We start from the raw sequence: 15,876 nt of genomic DNA, 5'->3' as shown, positions 1-15,876 counted from the left end.
TTAAGACAAATTACTTAGACACCATATAGAATTCTAATTTTAATATATGTCTTTTTCCTCTTTTTAAAAAAATTGTGGTAAAATATACATAACATAAATGTTACCATTTTACCCATTTTAAAGCATACAATTTAGTGGCATTAAGTACATGTACAATGTACAACCATCACCACTCTCTATTTTCAGAACTTTTTCATCATCCCAAACAGAAAGTCTACATATAAAACAGTAATTCCCCATTCCCTTCTCCCATTATTCCCTGGTAACCTCTGTTCTACTTTCTGACTCTGAATTTGCTTATTCTAAGTATCTCAAATAAAAGGGGTCATACAATATGTGTCCTTTTCTGTCTGGCTTATTTCACTTAGCATAATGTTTTCAAGGTTTATTTATGTATCATGTGTCAGAATTTCATTCCTTTTTTAAGGCTGAGTAATATCTCTTTATATATATATGTGTGTGTATATATATATATATATATCTATATATACATATATATAGATATATATATATAGACATTTGGGTTATTTCCACCTTTTGGCTATTGTGAATAATGCTGCTGTGAACATTGATGCACAAGTATCTGTTTGAATTCCTGCTTTCCATTCTTTTGGGTGTGTACCTAGAAGTGGAATTATTGGACTAGATGGTAATCTTGTATTTAACTTTTTGAGGAATTACCGAACTGTTTTCTACAGCAAGTGCACCATTTTACATTTATACCAACAGTACACGAGAGTTCCAGTTACTCCACATCTTTGCCAATACTTGTTAATTTTTTGTATTTTTGATAATAACCATCCTAATGGCTTTTGACAGTTTGATTATAATGTGTCTTGGTGTGGGTCTCTGAATTTATCCTAATTGGGGTTTGTTGAGCTGCTTGGATTGATATATTCACATCTTTTGTTAAATTTGGGAAGTTTTCAGCCATTATTTCTTCAGGTAATCCCTTTTTTTAAAAAAATTAATTAATTAATTTATTTATTTTTGGCTGTGTCAGGTCTTCGTTGCTGAGCGCGGGCTTTCTCTAGTTGCAGCGAGCAGGGGCAACTCTTCCTTGTGCTGCGCAGGCTTCTCATTGCGTTGACTTCTCTTGTTGTGGAGCACAGGCTCTAGGCGCGTGGGCTTCAGTAGTTGTGGCTCACGGGGTCTAGAGTACAGGCTCAGTAGTTGTGGCGCATGGGCTTAGTTGCTCCGTGGCATGTGGCATCTTCCTGGACCAGGGCTCGAACCCGTGTCCCCTGCATTGGCAGGCGGATTCTTAACCACTGTGCCACCAGAGAAGCCCAGGTAATCCCTTTTGCCCCTTTCCCTCTTTTCCTTCTGGAGGTCCAATGTTGCATCTGTTGGTCCACTTATCAATGTCCCAACAGGTCCCTTAGGCTTAGTTCACTTTTCTTCATCCTATTTCTGCTCCTTAGACTCAGTAGTTTCAATTGCCTTATCTTCAAGTTCATTTATTCTTTCTTCTTCTTGCTCAGCTTTGCTGTTGAGCCCCTCTAGTGAAATTTTCATTTCAGTTATTGCTCTTTCCAGCTCTAGACTTTCTGTTTGGTTCCTTTTAATTGTTTCTACATCTTTGTTGATAGTCTGATTTTGTTAATACATTGTTTTCCTGATTTCCTTTACTTGTTTTCCTTTAGCTCTTCAATCATATTTAAGACAATTGTTTTAATGTCTGTCTAGAAAGTCTGACGGCTGGGCTTCCTCAGGGGTGGTTTCTGTCAGTTTATCTTTTTCCTTTGAATGGTCTCTGTTTTCCTGTTTCTTTATAATGCCTGTGATTTTTTTGTTGTTGAAATATTCTGAGACTAAACAGTTTTTGCAGTGAAGTCTCTTCTGCAGAGTATGTTCAGTTAATGTTTTGACAGCTTTCCTTGGTCTTTGCAGATTGGCTCTGTGCTAGGACACTCCCATACTTGGTTAGGCTTGCTCTAAGCCTAGGCAATGTGATGGTTAATTTTATGTGTCAACTGGCTAGGCCATAGTATCCAGATATTTGATCAAACACTGGATAGAGCTGTGAAGGTATTTTTTTAGATGAAATTAGCATTTAAATTCGTAGACTTTGAGTAAATCAGATTATCCTCCATAATGCGGGTGACCTCATCCAATCAGTTGAAGTCCTTAAGAGGAAAAATGCTGAGGTCCTCTGAGAAAGAAGGACTTCTGCCTACAGACTGCCATTGGACGTGAGCTGCAGTATCAGCTGTTCTCTGGGTTTCCATCCTGGAAGCCTACTCTGCCAGTTTTGGATTTGCCAGTTCCACAATTGTGAGCCCATTACTTTATTTATTTATTTATCTATCTATCTATCTATCTATCTATCTATATTTATTTATTGATGGCTGCATTGGGTCTTCGTTGCTGCGCACGGGCTTTCTCTAGTTGTGGTGAGCGGGGGCTACTCTTCATTGCAGTGAACGGGCTTCTCATTGCTGTGGCTTCTCTTGTTGCGGAGCATGGGCTCTAGGTGCGTGGGCTTCAGTAGTTGCAGCACGCAGGCTCAGTAGTTGTGGTTCGCGGGCTGTAGAGTGCAGGCTGGGTAGTTGTAGCACATGGGCTTAGTTGCTCCATGGCATGTGGGATCTTCCCGGACCAGGGCTTGGACCTGTGTCCCCTGCATTGGCAGGCGGATTCTTAACCACTGTATCACCAGGGAAGTCCCCCGCATTACTTTATATATATGTGTGTGTGTGTGTATATATATATATATAGAGAGAGAGAGAGAGAGAGATGTATACGGTTGACCCTTGAACAACATGAGTTTGAACTGCACGGGTCCACTTACACTTGGATTTTTTCAATAAGTACTACAGTACTACACAGTCTGTGGTTGGTTGAATCTGTGGATGTGGACCCGTGGATATAGACACTGTATGGAACTTGAGCATCCGTGGATTTTTGTATCCTCTGTGTGTCCTGCAACTAATCCCTGCATTGTTCAAGGGTCAACTGAATATATAGATAAGATTGTGTGTTTATGTGTGTGTGTATACACACCTTATTGGTTCTGTTTCTCTGGAGAACGAGAACACTGATTAATATAGGTTCTGATACTGGAAATGGTTCTAGAGGAATGGAATCCTAAGGATGAGTTTTCTGAGTTGGTTCTCTAATTTGATGAGATTTAAGCATGACTTTTCAGTAGTAAAGAGAGCTCTGATAGTCCATGGGGGTGATGTGGCAATAGAGAGATGCAGAATACCATCACTGGATACTCCTAATCAAACAAAGAGGCAAGGGTCTGGGTGACCATGTATATGTTCTGCCTCAGGGGTGTATCAGTTATCAGCTCTCTAGCCCAGTGTCATAATTTAGTTCATCTTGATCACTTTTCCTTTCCACAGTACATCACAATGCTCCATTACGTTGAGATGCGGATTGGACCTAGCAGGAAGTGGCAGCTACTCTAGACTTACTGGTAAGACGTTTGTGTGTCAGAGAATGAGAAATAAATCGGACAAAAATTCAGGGACCTTCTACCTCAGTGAAATTTCTTGGGGTCCAATGGTATAAGGCATGTTGGGCTATTCCTTCTATGATGAGGGATATATTCTTCTATCTGGCTCCTCTTACAACCAAAAGAGAGGCATAAGGCCTAGTGGGCCTCTTTGGATTTTGGAGGCGACATGGCAACATATTCCTCATTTAGATGTGCTACTCTGGCCCATTTACCATGTGACCCTAAAAGCTACTAGTTTTGAGTGGGGCCCAGGACAAAGAACAAACCTGGCTCTGCAACAGGTCCAGTCTGCCATGCAAGCTGCTCAAGTATCAGTGGCAGATAAGGATGCTGTTGGAAGCCTTTGGCAGGCCCTGCCATCCTCTCTTGATAAATACTTACCTTGTGAGAGACAGCTTTTGGCTGCTACTGGGCCTTGGAGACTGCCTAGCCAAAGACCACCAAGTTACCATGCAACCTGAGCTGCCTGTCATGAACTGGGTGTTGTCTGACCCCCTAAGCCTAAAGTTGGGCATGCATAGTAGCACTCCATCATCAAATGGAAGTGGTATATACAAGACTGGGCTCAAGCAGGCCCTGAAAGCACAAGTAATCTACTGAAGAATTGGCCCAAAAATGCCCATGGTTCTCACTCCTGCTACACCTCTCTCCCAGCCTGCACCCATGGCCTCATGGGACATTCCATATGATCAAGTGATAGAGGAAGAGAAAACTTGGGTGGTTTACAGATGGTCCTGCACAGTATGGGACACCATAGCCTCTTTCTGGGACATCCCTGAAGGATAGATACTCCATTCTATAGATGACAGCTATGGAGGTCTTTCAAGTAGGGGTGACTTAGATAAATCACACTGGCTACCATGGGAAAGAGTGGCATGACCTATGGGTTTGGGTCAAGCTCAAGTACAGATAAGGGCCTAGTCTGGTCTTTGGATGAATTTGGGTCCCAAGGAGAAGACCTGGCTTGGGTGTCTGTCAGACTGGAGGGCCCCCTGGCTGGACTTGACCTGTTTGGGCTAGACTGGACCCCTGGGGTAGGCCTGACCTGTGTGCCTGGGGATATCAGACTGGGAATATCAGGCAGAGCCTCACCTGTGTTTGGAACTGATTGGACTCTAGAAGCTAACTTGTGTGCTTGCATTAGACTGGTGGCATCAAGACTGACCTGCATATTCGGTGAGACTGGGCTTCATGTCAAGTCTTACTCTGTATCTGGGAGAGACTGGGCACCAGAGAAGAGCCTGGCCTGTTTATTTGTTTCAGACTGGGTGTTCAGGGCAAGTCGTGGTCTGTGCAACTTGCTCTACACAACTTCCAGTGGAGCTCCATATATCCAGATATTAATTGGGGGCTTTCTCAGGAGTCAGGGAGAAGAGGACAGAGAAACTAAACTAACAAGGATAAATAAGGAAAAGCAATTTTATTATTGGAGTGAAAACAGAGCATTCTAAGAATTCAAAAAGGAATAGTTTACCAACAATGAACCTGCTGTTGAGTCCATAATCTCAGAAAATTCCAGCCTGTCCCTCAGTACTGCCTGCTTATCTCTTGTTCCCAGAGGTCACAGCCCCAATTTCCCAAGTTGATGAAGTTCTCTCACCCTGGCAGTTTCTCCTTCACTCTCATATTTTGCAGCCTCTCTGGCTTCTCCCTAACCTCCTGGGCTAATTCCTTTCCACAGAGCATCTTTTCTACATGTTGCCTGATCTCTCTGATCCTCACCCCCTAAATGACAGGATTCAAGGCTCCTGGGAGCAGCAGATAGATGGCACTGAGCAGGTTCTGGACATCCTGAGACACAGTCTTGGCTACTCGGAAAACGATGGAAGTGGAGAGACTAGAGAGGTAGATGGTGAGGATGACCAATAGGTGGGAGCCACACGTGTGCAAGGCCTTGTTTCGGGCTCCCCCAGGAGATATCCAGAAGGCAGTATAGATGATGCGGGTGTAGGAGGTCCCCAGCAGGGCTAGATCAAAGATCACAGTGACCAACCGCATGGCCAGCCCCAACCGGTTGTTGAAGGTCAAGTCTCCACAAGCTATGCTCAGCAGTGCTATGTACTCACAGGTAAAGTGTCAGATCACTGCTGTCTGGCAGAATCAAGCTTGTGAGGTTAGCACTACCAAGGGCAGTGCCACTCCCAGGCTCCGTGTCAGGGCAAAAAAGGCCAGGACGCCTAGCAGATGGGAGGTCATCAGGTCACTATAGCAGTGTGGGTGGCAGATGGCCACCAAGCAGTCTAGGGCCATGGCCAGCAGGAGGTTGTAGTCCAGAAGGAGAGTGAAGTAGATGAAAAACATCTGGGCCAGGCAGCCATGCAGTGATATGGGGTTAACATAATGCTCAAAGCCCTCCAGCGTTTTGGGTATCACCGCTGTAGCAGCACAAAGGTTGACAGCCAGGAGCAGGGCAATGAGCATGTACATGGGCTGATGCAGGCTCTGCTGGGCCGCCACCGTGTGGACGATGAGGGCATTGGCAGAGACGATGGTCACATAGGCAAAAGTAAGAGGCAGGACCAGGAGGCGCCTCCACTCTCGCAATCCAGGGAAGCCCCCCAGGAAGAAGTTGGTGTAGGAGATGTTGAAGGTGCTGCTATTTCCATCCTTACCCATTGGCTTTGGCCCTGAGCTGGCCTCAGGAGTGGGGATCAGAGACTGTTAGAACAAAATGGTCAATGGAAGAAAACCTATTTTTATTTTAGGGCCTGCGGGGTTTGTGATGAAGATCCACCTCTTCGTGTATGTATGTCTACTCTTTTGGGGCACAGACATGTACTATGTCAGGTGTAATGGGAGCTACAGAGATGAACAAGACATTCCTTGTCCTTAGGGAGCTCTTGGCTTTGTATGTGCAATGTAAACTTACAAGATGCTGTTTATCTGTGATACTCCAGGTATTTGATTGCTGAGTAAAAGATTAAGAGGAAAGTAGGTGTGGTATAGGAGAGAAAAAAGAGTGATGGGCCAGAGGCAATAGAAAGGATGAAGAAGATCCTTGATTAGGAGGAAAAAAGAGTATATGAGGAATCTTTGGTCCAAGAAGCCTGGGAAGAACCAAGTGGGGCTTATCAGGAGAGAGGAACAAGTCAGGAATGATGGCCTCACTTTTGTGCCTCGGGTACACTGTGTGGCAAGGGCAGAGGAAAGTTGCTGAGGAGTACTTCTGGTCTTCCTGGACACAAACAACGGGCCACAGAGACTTCTCCCTTCCTAAGACCCTCTAGACTGGATGTGGGGCCTCCTGCCTGGCCTTGTCATCAGTGTCATGGATGATGCCTGCATTGCTTTCAGAATGTGAGTTCCAGGAGAACAGGGGTAGCAGCGTACTTCTATTGTGTTCTCTGAAGCTCCAAGCACAGAGCCACCATAAGCACACAGGAAGTGCTCGAGCATTGCTTGTCGGGTAAGGTGAATGAGGAACAGGGAGAAGATGGTAAGAAGCTAAACAGTTAACTGGGCTCTGAGAGCAGTAATTTCAAAGCTTTGGCCAGGTTTTTGTATAATTAAGAGAGCAGTTATTAAGATTAAAGATGTTTGATTCAATACTGGACTCACATCTTATCCAGATTCTTAGGGAGCACCATTTGGTGGTGGTAGGTGTGATGATTAGAGGAATTAACACTGATATGCATAAAAGTAGCTGACGCCTATTGGACATTTACCATATGTCAGGCAGTGTTCTAAATGCTTTCATGTATTAACTTTTTTTAATCTTCTTAATTTTACTGAGGAAGAAAGTGAGGCACAGAGAGATTAAGTCTAGTTCAAGATCATACAGCTGGTAAATGGCAGAGCTGGATTTGAACCCAGACAGACTCCAGAGTGCATGCTCTTAACTTCAGGATGACCAACTAGTCCTGGCTTGCCTGAGACTTACCTGGTGTTAGACCTGAACATCTGGTGTCCCAGGAAACCTTTCAGGCAAATGAGGCAGTTGATCATTTTACTGTTACTACTAATTACATTGAAGGTTAGAGAAGCCTTATGAATTGTGGAGCAACTAGGAAGAAGTATTCTTCCTTCTTATAGGTTTAAACGTATTGTCTCTGAAAATCAATGTCTATATTGGTGTTACTATAGCCACCCTCTGAATACTCAGAAGAGTAAAGAGGAACATCTCTAAGTTCACAGAGAGACCTCAAAAGGAAGTGGATTTGGAATTCCAAAGCCCACCCTGGAATGTGTTTCTGGAACTCTTAGAGCATTATTTTGGTCAGAATAACTCAGATTTTGGGAAATGTACTTTCGTTGTGGTTGGGCAAAGACCAGACAGCACTTGCGGGGAGGCGGTAAGAACTCTTAGGGGAGGTCTGTTGAAGACTTTCCGGGGGTGGGGGAGTGGAATTGAGGAGCTGAGAGTGAGTGAAGTGAGAGGTGATCTGTGATAGAATAAAGGGGCGTGGAGGAAAATGCAACACGGAGGAGCAGTGGCCAAGAAGACATTTAGGGACCCCCGCTCCTCCTTTCCAAATACCGCAGGGTGGTCATCCTTAAGGGGGAGAAAAAGCTGGCATGGGCTGCCCACGAACCTCTTAACTTGGGCAAGGTTGGTCTGTCTCCGTCATGTGATCTGTAATTTGCTCTCCTGTTTTGTATCTTAGGGTTACTTAGGTAAACTCCTAAAGGAGCTTCTTTGACACTGGGCTCCAAAGCAGTCAGTAAAGGAAATGTAGAATAATAAGCTCCTCAAGGCAGGGCAGAAGGAATGAAAAAGACTGTAAAAGATGAGGAGATCAGTTTACTGGCTAAGGAAGGTCTTAAGAGAGATGAATAGATGTTTCTAGAGACAGATCAATCAGACCTGAGAACTAACTGGAAGTGGAGAGAGACAGAGGAATCAACAATAACTTCAAGGTTTGTTTTGCTTTTGTTTTTCAGCTGTGATGACTGCTAAAGCCTGAGGAAGGAAGAACAGTGTTGGAGTGCTGGCAGGTACACTTAATAAACCCATTTGGATGTCGTGAAAACTCACAAATGAAGAGATGTCCAGTCAACAACTGGAAATAAGGGTGGAGTGCTCAGATGAAGGATTAAAGCTGGAGATGGGGATTATAATGTTATTGAGGGCATGGATAGAATCTTAAGGGGCCGACAGAGTAACATAACAGGTGTCAGTGAAGGAGACAGAAAAAGAGGGAAGAGGGGTGGAATGAGAACCAGGAGCAAATGGGATTCTGGAAACCAGAGGAAGAGAGGTTCTGCTGCTCTGGAGCCTTCAAGGTAAAGAATTTACAGACTAGTAGAGGCGAAAGACCAACACAACTAAATCACCCTGCAAGGCTTAATGTTCTGAGTAGCAGAGGAGGGGGACAGATAGGAGGGCTGAGATGAAGAGGCCAGACGTCATGTGCTCTCTGCAGAAAGAGACACAGCTCCTCCCCTGTAAATGTCAGCACCACAGACAAGAGCTCCTTTAACTTCCCCGTCCCCACAAACTGGCTACTGTGCTCATCTTTCTCTCTTCTTTCTATTCCCAGTGAAAGAGATGTCTTTCCTCTCTTTTGTCCTCAGGATATCTTCCACTTCTCCCCTCTTACCCTCAGCATATGGAGTTCTAGTCTGTCATTGGTGAAAATAAACTCATCCTTCACTTCATTCAGTCCTCAAGCTTCCAGTCTTTCTCCTCACCATTAAAGCCAAGGCTCCGGACATGTCTTTATCGTGCCATAATTGCTGGCTTGCTGATCTAGCTCCCCGCTAGACTGAAAGTGTTGCTGGTGGGGAGACCATGTCTTACTCATCTCTGTCCCAGTGCCCGGCACAGAGCCCACTGCAGAGTACGTACGTGCTCAGTAAGTGTTGTGTTGAAGGAATACATGAATGCACCAAGGGATTTTAATAAACATTTTCATTTGCAGCTAACTTAGAGTAGCTCTTTGAAGTTGAATGAATGAATGAATGAAAAACTAACCCCATCAAGGCTAGGAGAGTCTAAGTGACTTGTTTAGTCTCACCTAGCAAGAAGAGCCTGGCCTCAAATCTAGGTCTTCTTGGACTCTTCTGTCTACACCACCGTTTTCTCCCTCACACCCCACACACAAGGCAGCATCGGAGAGGCTCCAAGCAGTCTTAGTCTCAGCAACAGTACTACAAGTTAGCATTTATTGAGTACTTACTACATGCCAGGCATGGTTCCAAAGGTTTTTCCATAGAGTATCTCTAATATTCACAGGAACCCTAAGAGACGAATACTATTTATTAACCCAGTTTACAGATGAAAATACTGAGGCTTAAAGAAGATAACTAATTGAAGTGTCATAAATGTTAAATGATAGCTGGGATGTGAATGTAGGTTTGTCAATGGTAAATGTGGAGTTCAATTCCAATCTCATGTTTACCCACCTCAAATCCCCCATACATCTCTTGTCTTTTCATCCTCAACCTCACCGTGGTAGCCTGTAGAGGACTCCCGCTGGGTCGTAGCCTTCTGTGGCTTTGGTTTCACCTCTGAAAAGGTAAGGCCGGAGGTCAGTGCCCAGCTCCAAGGTACTGCTCTATGAGGCTGAGAGGAGGGATGGATAAGTAGACCTGTGGCTCCAGGGGATTCCCAGTGGAGGATGAGATACCCAGTGGGGAGGCATTTCCAGGGACTCAAAGGAGGAAACAATGAGAAATCCAGAAGAATTTAGGGAGAACCCCAGGGATAGAGGCTGGGTGGAGATGACAGTATCCTAACATTTTAATTTCTATGGCTCTTGTTTTTTCTCACAGAGCAGTCACATCTGCTGAGGGGTTTCCCTACTTTACAGATGAGCCATTAGAGAGAGCAAGTCAGGGTTCAGGGCAGCTTCCATTTCAGGGGCACTAGCAGGCAGAAGCTGGGGATGACCTGGGGCTCAGCTGAGGGGAAGGGGCTCCTGCAATTTGGGGGTCACCCAAAGGCAGGAAAGGGCACTTGGGTGACAGTGAGAGCCCTGTGGTGGAGACAAGGACATGATTCAGGTGTGGTGTGTGTGTGCACATGCATGTGCCTGATCATGTATGCACACGCTGAGATTCATGAGGCATCTACTTCCCCAGAATAGGCAGCTTAGGAGCTTGGGAAGGAGATGACTTTGGTGTGGGTTGTACTGTGAACAGCCAGGACTCACAGGGACAGGGGCTGGCTCTTCCAGAGAGGCATTTGTTTGTCCTCTGGAATTTGAGAGCAGTGGGACTGAAAAACTCTTTTCCTCTTTTTCTGCCTTCTTTGGGTTAACTATTTTCATGATTTCATTTTATCTTCTTTGTTGGCTTATAAGCTGTGTCTCTTAGTGGTTGCTTTAGGATTTGTAGTACACATCTTTAACTTACCATAAGCTACTTTTAAGTAATATTATGCCACTCCAACAAAGAGTATGAGATCCTTACAACAGGATTCTTCTGTTTCCCCTCTTCCATTGTTTGTGTTATTGTTGTCATAGGCTTTATTTATGCATAAATTATAAACCCCACAATACATTTGTATATTTTTGGCTTTATACAGTCTATTGTATTCTAAAGAGATTTACAAAAATAAGGAAAAATTAATATTTGTTTGCAAAATTCATTCATATTTTTATGTGACTGTAGCTTACTTTATTGCTAGCATCCAGTGTATAAATGTACCATAATCTATTTACATATTCTATCGCTGAGGGACATTTATGTTGTTTCTGGTTTTCCACAATTAAGAATAATGCCAATATGAATATTCTTGTACATGTATTTTGATGTCCACGTGCCTGAGGAGATTTCCGGGATCAAAGGGTATGCATACATATCTTCGATTTTACTAGAAAATGGCAAACTGTCTTCCAAAGTGGTTGTACCAATCTATAACCTCAGTAGTAGTGCATGAGAGTTTCCATTGCCATCTGCTGAGAAATTGTTTGAATACATATACAAATCTACTATGTCTACACAATAGATGTTGTGAGGTTGTATAGTGCACAACCTGAACATCTGTATATGAGAGGCTGGAGATCAAATACCTTTTCTCTTTTCTTCTTTCTTCTTTTTTTTTCAGTGGGAGCCAGAATAGACATAATACTTATACCCAAAAACCTACATCCATAAGGACATTCTGAGGTCAACCAAGAGATCTGAGCTCTGAAGTTTCACCACTTTTTTTTAATCTTCTCCCATTCATGAGATTATAGTAGTGGCAGCCATTTTGTACCATTTTATACAATTTAGTCATGCCACCAGCCCCAGTCACAGTTGATAAACCATAAGTCAAATGTTGACCGAGCTAGTGTAATCAGAGACCTTTCTCCCAGAATGAGGAATAAAGAGATTAAATTTTTGTATCATGTAGGTGGTTATATATAGGGCACGCAAAAATCCAGTTTTTAGAGAGAGAGAGAGAGATTGTAGAAAAAATAAATCACACTCTTAGAGGATAGATGAGCAAAGGAAAACAGAGAATCTTAGTCATTTTTATAGTTGTTTGTTATTTCCAGAAATTTCTTCAGGTCAAGCTGCACTCCAATCTTTTGGTGACTTAGCACCTTCATTTTAGAATTCCCCAATTTGTGTTAGCACTGGTTTGCCTTGGTATGTACGTATTTGCAACAACTTAAATGTGAAATCCATAAGGGCAATGAGTTTTGTTGGTTTTGTTCACTATTATGCCTCTTAGCATCTAAAATAATTCTTGCACCTAGAACTCTCTCAGTAAGTAGCTGTTGAATGAGTGAATTGAAGAGCAACAAAAAAAAATGTCTACACAAGTCTCATAGAATTGTCCCTTATTTCAAGAGAGTTCTGGTTAGATTACAACAGGAATAAGAAAAAAAAAGTACTTAGGCTACAATAAAAGAGAAAAGTATAAGGTTCTATGACCGCTGAGATAAAAAAATTAACTCTTTTCAAGGTCTAAGCTAATCAGTGAGGGCTTCACTGATGTGGCATTTGGGGTGAATGTTGAAGGATGTCATAAGAATAAACAGTAGTGATTCAGGCTGGAGAAAATCTGAAATTTAGAAAAGATTTAGATTAGGTTAGAATTTTCTAATCTGAAAATTAGAAAGAGGAAACAGAACATGAGGATTCCCAGAGGCGCAAAAAAAGATAATATATTCTGGATGCTTAAAAATTACCTTATGATTGACAGAATTTATGTGGGAATCTAACTGTGGGTGAGACTAGAGAGAACTGGGTAGAAGATCACATCACTAGGTCTTATAATCATAATTAGAAAGTTATCAATATTCACACAAAAGCAATTGAGACCCACTGAAAATCATGTCACTCTTCACAGTAACTCTTGATCTCCCCAAACTGTGATATGTTCATTTCCTGAACACTTGACCTCTTGCTTGCTTGCTTGCTTGCTTGCTTGATTGATTGATTGATAGATTGATTGCTGTGTTGGGACTTGGTTTCTGTGCGAGAGCTTTCTCTAGTTGCGGCAAGCGGGGGCTACTCTTCATCGCGGTGCGCGGGCCTCTCACTATCGCGGCCTCTCTTGTTGCGGAGCACAGGCTCCAGACGCGCAGGCTCAGTAATTGTGGCTCACGGGCCCAGTTGCTCCGTGGCATGTGGGATCTTCCCAGACCAGGGCTCGAACCCGTGTCCCCTGCATTGGCAGGCAGATTCTCAACCACTGCGCCACCAGGGAAACCCCTCTTGCCTGCTTTTGAATGACAGATAAGTAGCTTACATTACAAAGTTTTTAGTCCATTATTTTTCTAATGGTACATTGCTTTGTTAATTTATTTCTATATACTACTTATTAAAAAAAATAAATTAACAAACAAAAAAACCCACACTCATTCTGACTTCGGAAGCCTGTGTTCATATCTGCTCTGCTGTGCTGCAATCTAACTGGCTAGTCCTACTTTCTACTTTCTACTGTTCTTTCCCATTAGGAGAAGGAATTAAATGCATTGGAAATAGCTGGAGTATAGCAAATGATTAGCTCTTGTATTGATGGAGGCTGTAGAAGTACTTAATTTTCTAGGACAACTGGCTTACTTTTATCCAGCTTCTATGGAAAATTCCAAGTCTAGCTGTGGACATGAAACAGTTCTTAGTCTACAAAAATGATTTTGTTCCCAATCTAATGCAGTGTGATGTGACTTTAGTGCCTTTGAAAATGATGACACCCATGGTATATAACGACCATGCCAATTTCAGCCAAATTATCTTGGTCCTTTTGCAGTTTCTCTGTGGAAACTCTAATTTAGCGTAAGAAATCAAGTTTCTTTAACTGAAATATTTTTGTTTTTTCTTTTAAAATTTTTTAAAAACTGTGAAATACATTTAGTTTGTTTTAAATATGTGAGCTAGAGTGAGACATTTCATTCTGCTTTAAATCATAAATGACTAACATTTGAATTCTGAAATAGTATAGACAAATACCTTTTCATATGCTTATTTTCTGAAGTGACTGTCAAATCTTTTATCAATTTTACCTATTTATAAAATAAGTTATATGTCTTCTTATTGATTTGTAGTTATTCTTTATAAATTCTGGATACTAGTTCTCTGTTGGTTAAATGTATTGTAAATATCTTCCCCAAATCTGTGGCATGCTTTTTCACTTACTTATGACATCTTTTGATTGAAGATGTGTCTAGTACATAGGATACCTCTGTACAAATTACAAAAAGGCTCCCTTTCTGATGGCTTGGTAAGTGTGGTGTGGTAAGTGCAGTATGGGCTGAATTTCATCTTTCACTTGCTTTTGTCAGATGCCTTTGTGCAGATTACCTATATAATGTATTACATAAAAGTGGCAGGTCTGCTTTTGATTACCAAAAATTCTGAATTTTAATGTAGTCAAGTTTATATCACTTTTTCTTTCCTTTGTAAAAAAAAGTTAGTGCTTGTTGTGTCCTATTTAAAAAGACTTTCATTACCCCAATGTCGTGAAGATATATTCCTCTATTATCTTATAAAAGCTTTATGGTTTGGACTTTAACATTTAGATGTACCTTTCTTTAATACTTCCGATAAATAATGAAGTGTAATGTATATAGATATAATGTCGTGCGCATAGCCTCTTGTGAGTTCTGATAATACAGAGCCCTCACCATGATTTCAGCAAGTTCCTGTGGCTTAGCATATCACTTCCACTTTGTCTTTGCTCTTATGTTTGCTGTTCTCTTAGGTTTCTGTGTGGCTTTGTGATTTTGTAGCCATCACTGAGGGGGCTTAAAGGAGGATCACACTATAGAGTCTGCACACTTTTGTCGTGTCCTGGATTGTCCTTTCTCTTTCTCATTTTCCTTCTCTCTGGGAGCTCAACATTTCCCTCATTTTTCCCAGAGAATAGTTCTACCCACTTTTACAAATGTTTAAAAAATTTTCAATTTTGAAATAATTTTATACTTAAAAAATGTTGCAACAACAGTACAGAAAATTCCTGTGTACCCTTCACCCGGATTCACCAATGTTAGCATCTTCCATAACCGCAGTACACTTATCAAAACCAGGAAACTAATATCAACACAATACTATTATCTAATTTACAGACATTATCCAAATTCTGCCAAATGTCCCACTAATGTCCCTTTTCTGATCTAGGGTCCAATCCAACATTGCATGTTTGCATTTAGTTTTCATGTCTTCATATTCTCCTTTATTTAGAATAGTTCTTCAGTTTTTCCTTGTCTTTCATGATTTTAACACTTTTGAAGAGTACTGGACAGTTGTTTTGTAGAGCATACCGCACTTTGGGTCTGTTTCATGTTTCCTCTTGATTTAATTCAAGTTATATATATATTTTTGCAAGAATACCACAAAAGTGGTATTGTGCCCTTCTCAGTACATCATTTCGGAAGATATATGATACCACTTTGTGCCATTACTGGTGATGTTAACATCTATCATTTGTTTAAGAGACTGCAGTTTTCTCCATTGCTTTCTGGCACTATAAGAGAATCTAGATCATCTTCCATTTTCCATACCCCAACACTGACTCAGCCATTTCCCCAGGCATCCTTGATTCCTTTTATTGGCACTATCCCCTCACTGTTAACACCTTCTACCTTCAAGCAACTGTCAATGTATTTTCTCTAACAAACAATGACTTCCCTATTAAAAGAATAATGTTTTCTTACTACCTTACTCTGATATCTTTAAAATGCAGTTTCTACCCTTACAGAACACATTGTTAAGCAGTTAAAAAGACATTTATCCAACATATATTACTATAGTGGGATATGGGGAAAAGGCAAATATTTATTGTAGACATAATATGTATAAACCATTGTTTAGTCATTTTGTCAGTTATCTCATCACAAAATTGCTGCATAACGAGCAGTCACAGAAAATCAATGGCATGTATTTACTGTAAGCGTTTATTGTTCGCACACTTGGGGTGGTCGGCTAGGTGGCTCGGGCGACTGGCTGGGCTTACACGTCTAGGAGTTGGCTGGCTATAAGCTTATCTAGGTTAGCATTGGGTGGGATGGTTGGGGCAACTCAGCTATGCA

At 41.9% G+C, this 15,876-nt stretch overlaps 2 pseudogenes across 2 annotated transcripts in view; one reads left to right on the top strand and one right to left on the bottom strand.

Annotated features, from left to right (window-relative positions):
* The first annotated feature begins 45 nt into the window (after positions 1 to 45).
* The window catches only part of LOC309605083 (RNA polymerase II subunit A C-terminal domain phosphatase SSU72 like protein 3 pseudogene), a 57,564-nt pseudogene continuing 41,733 nt past the window's right edge, over positions 46 to 15,876 (top strand). Inside the window, exons 1-2 of the transcript XR_014249639.1 lie at positions 46 to 3,427; positions 8,351 to 9,927. The product of XR_014249639.1 is annotated as an RNA polymerase II subunit A C-terminal domain phosphatase SSU72 like protein 3 pseudogene (transcript). The remainder of the gene's footprint in view (positions 3,428 to 8,350; positions 9,928 to 15,876) is intronic.
* LOC309605055 (olfactory receptor 52E8-like) lies at positions 964 to 8,356 on the bottom strand (annotated as a pseudogene). The gene has a single exon. The product of its transcript is annotated as an olfactory receptor 52E8-like (transcript).

Source organism: Balaenoptera borealis, assembly GCF_965194805.1.
Source record: "Balaenoptera borealis genome assembly, chromosome: 11".
NCBI classification, from domain to species: Eukaryota; Metazoa; Chordata; class Mammalia; order Artiodactyla; family Balaenopteridae; genus Balaenoptera; species Balaenoptera borealis.
Note: the sequence above shows the minus strand (reverse complement) of the source record. Positions and strands in the feature narration are given on the sequence as shown.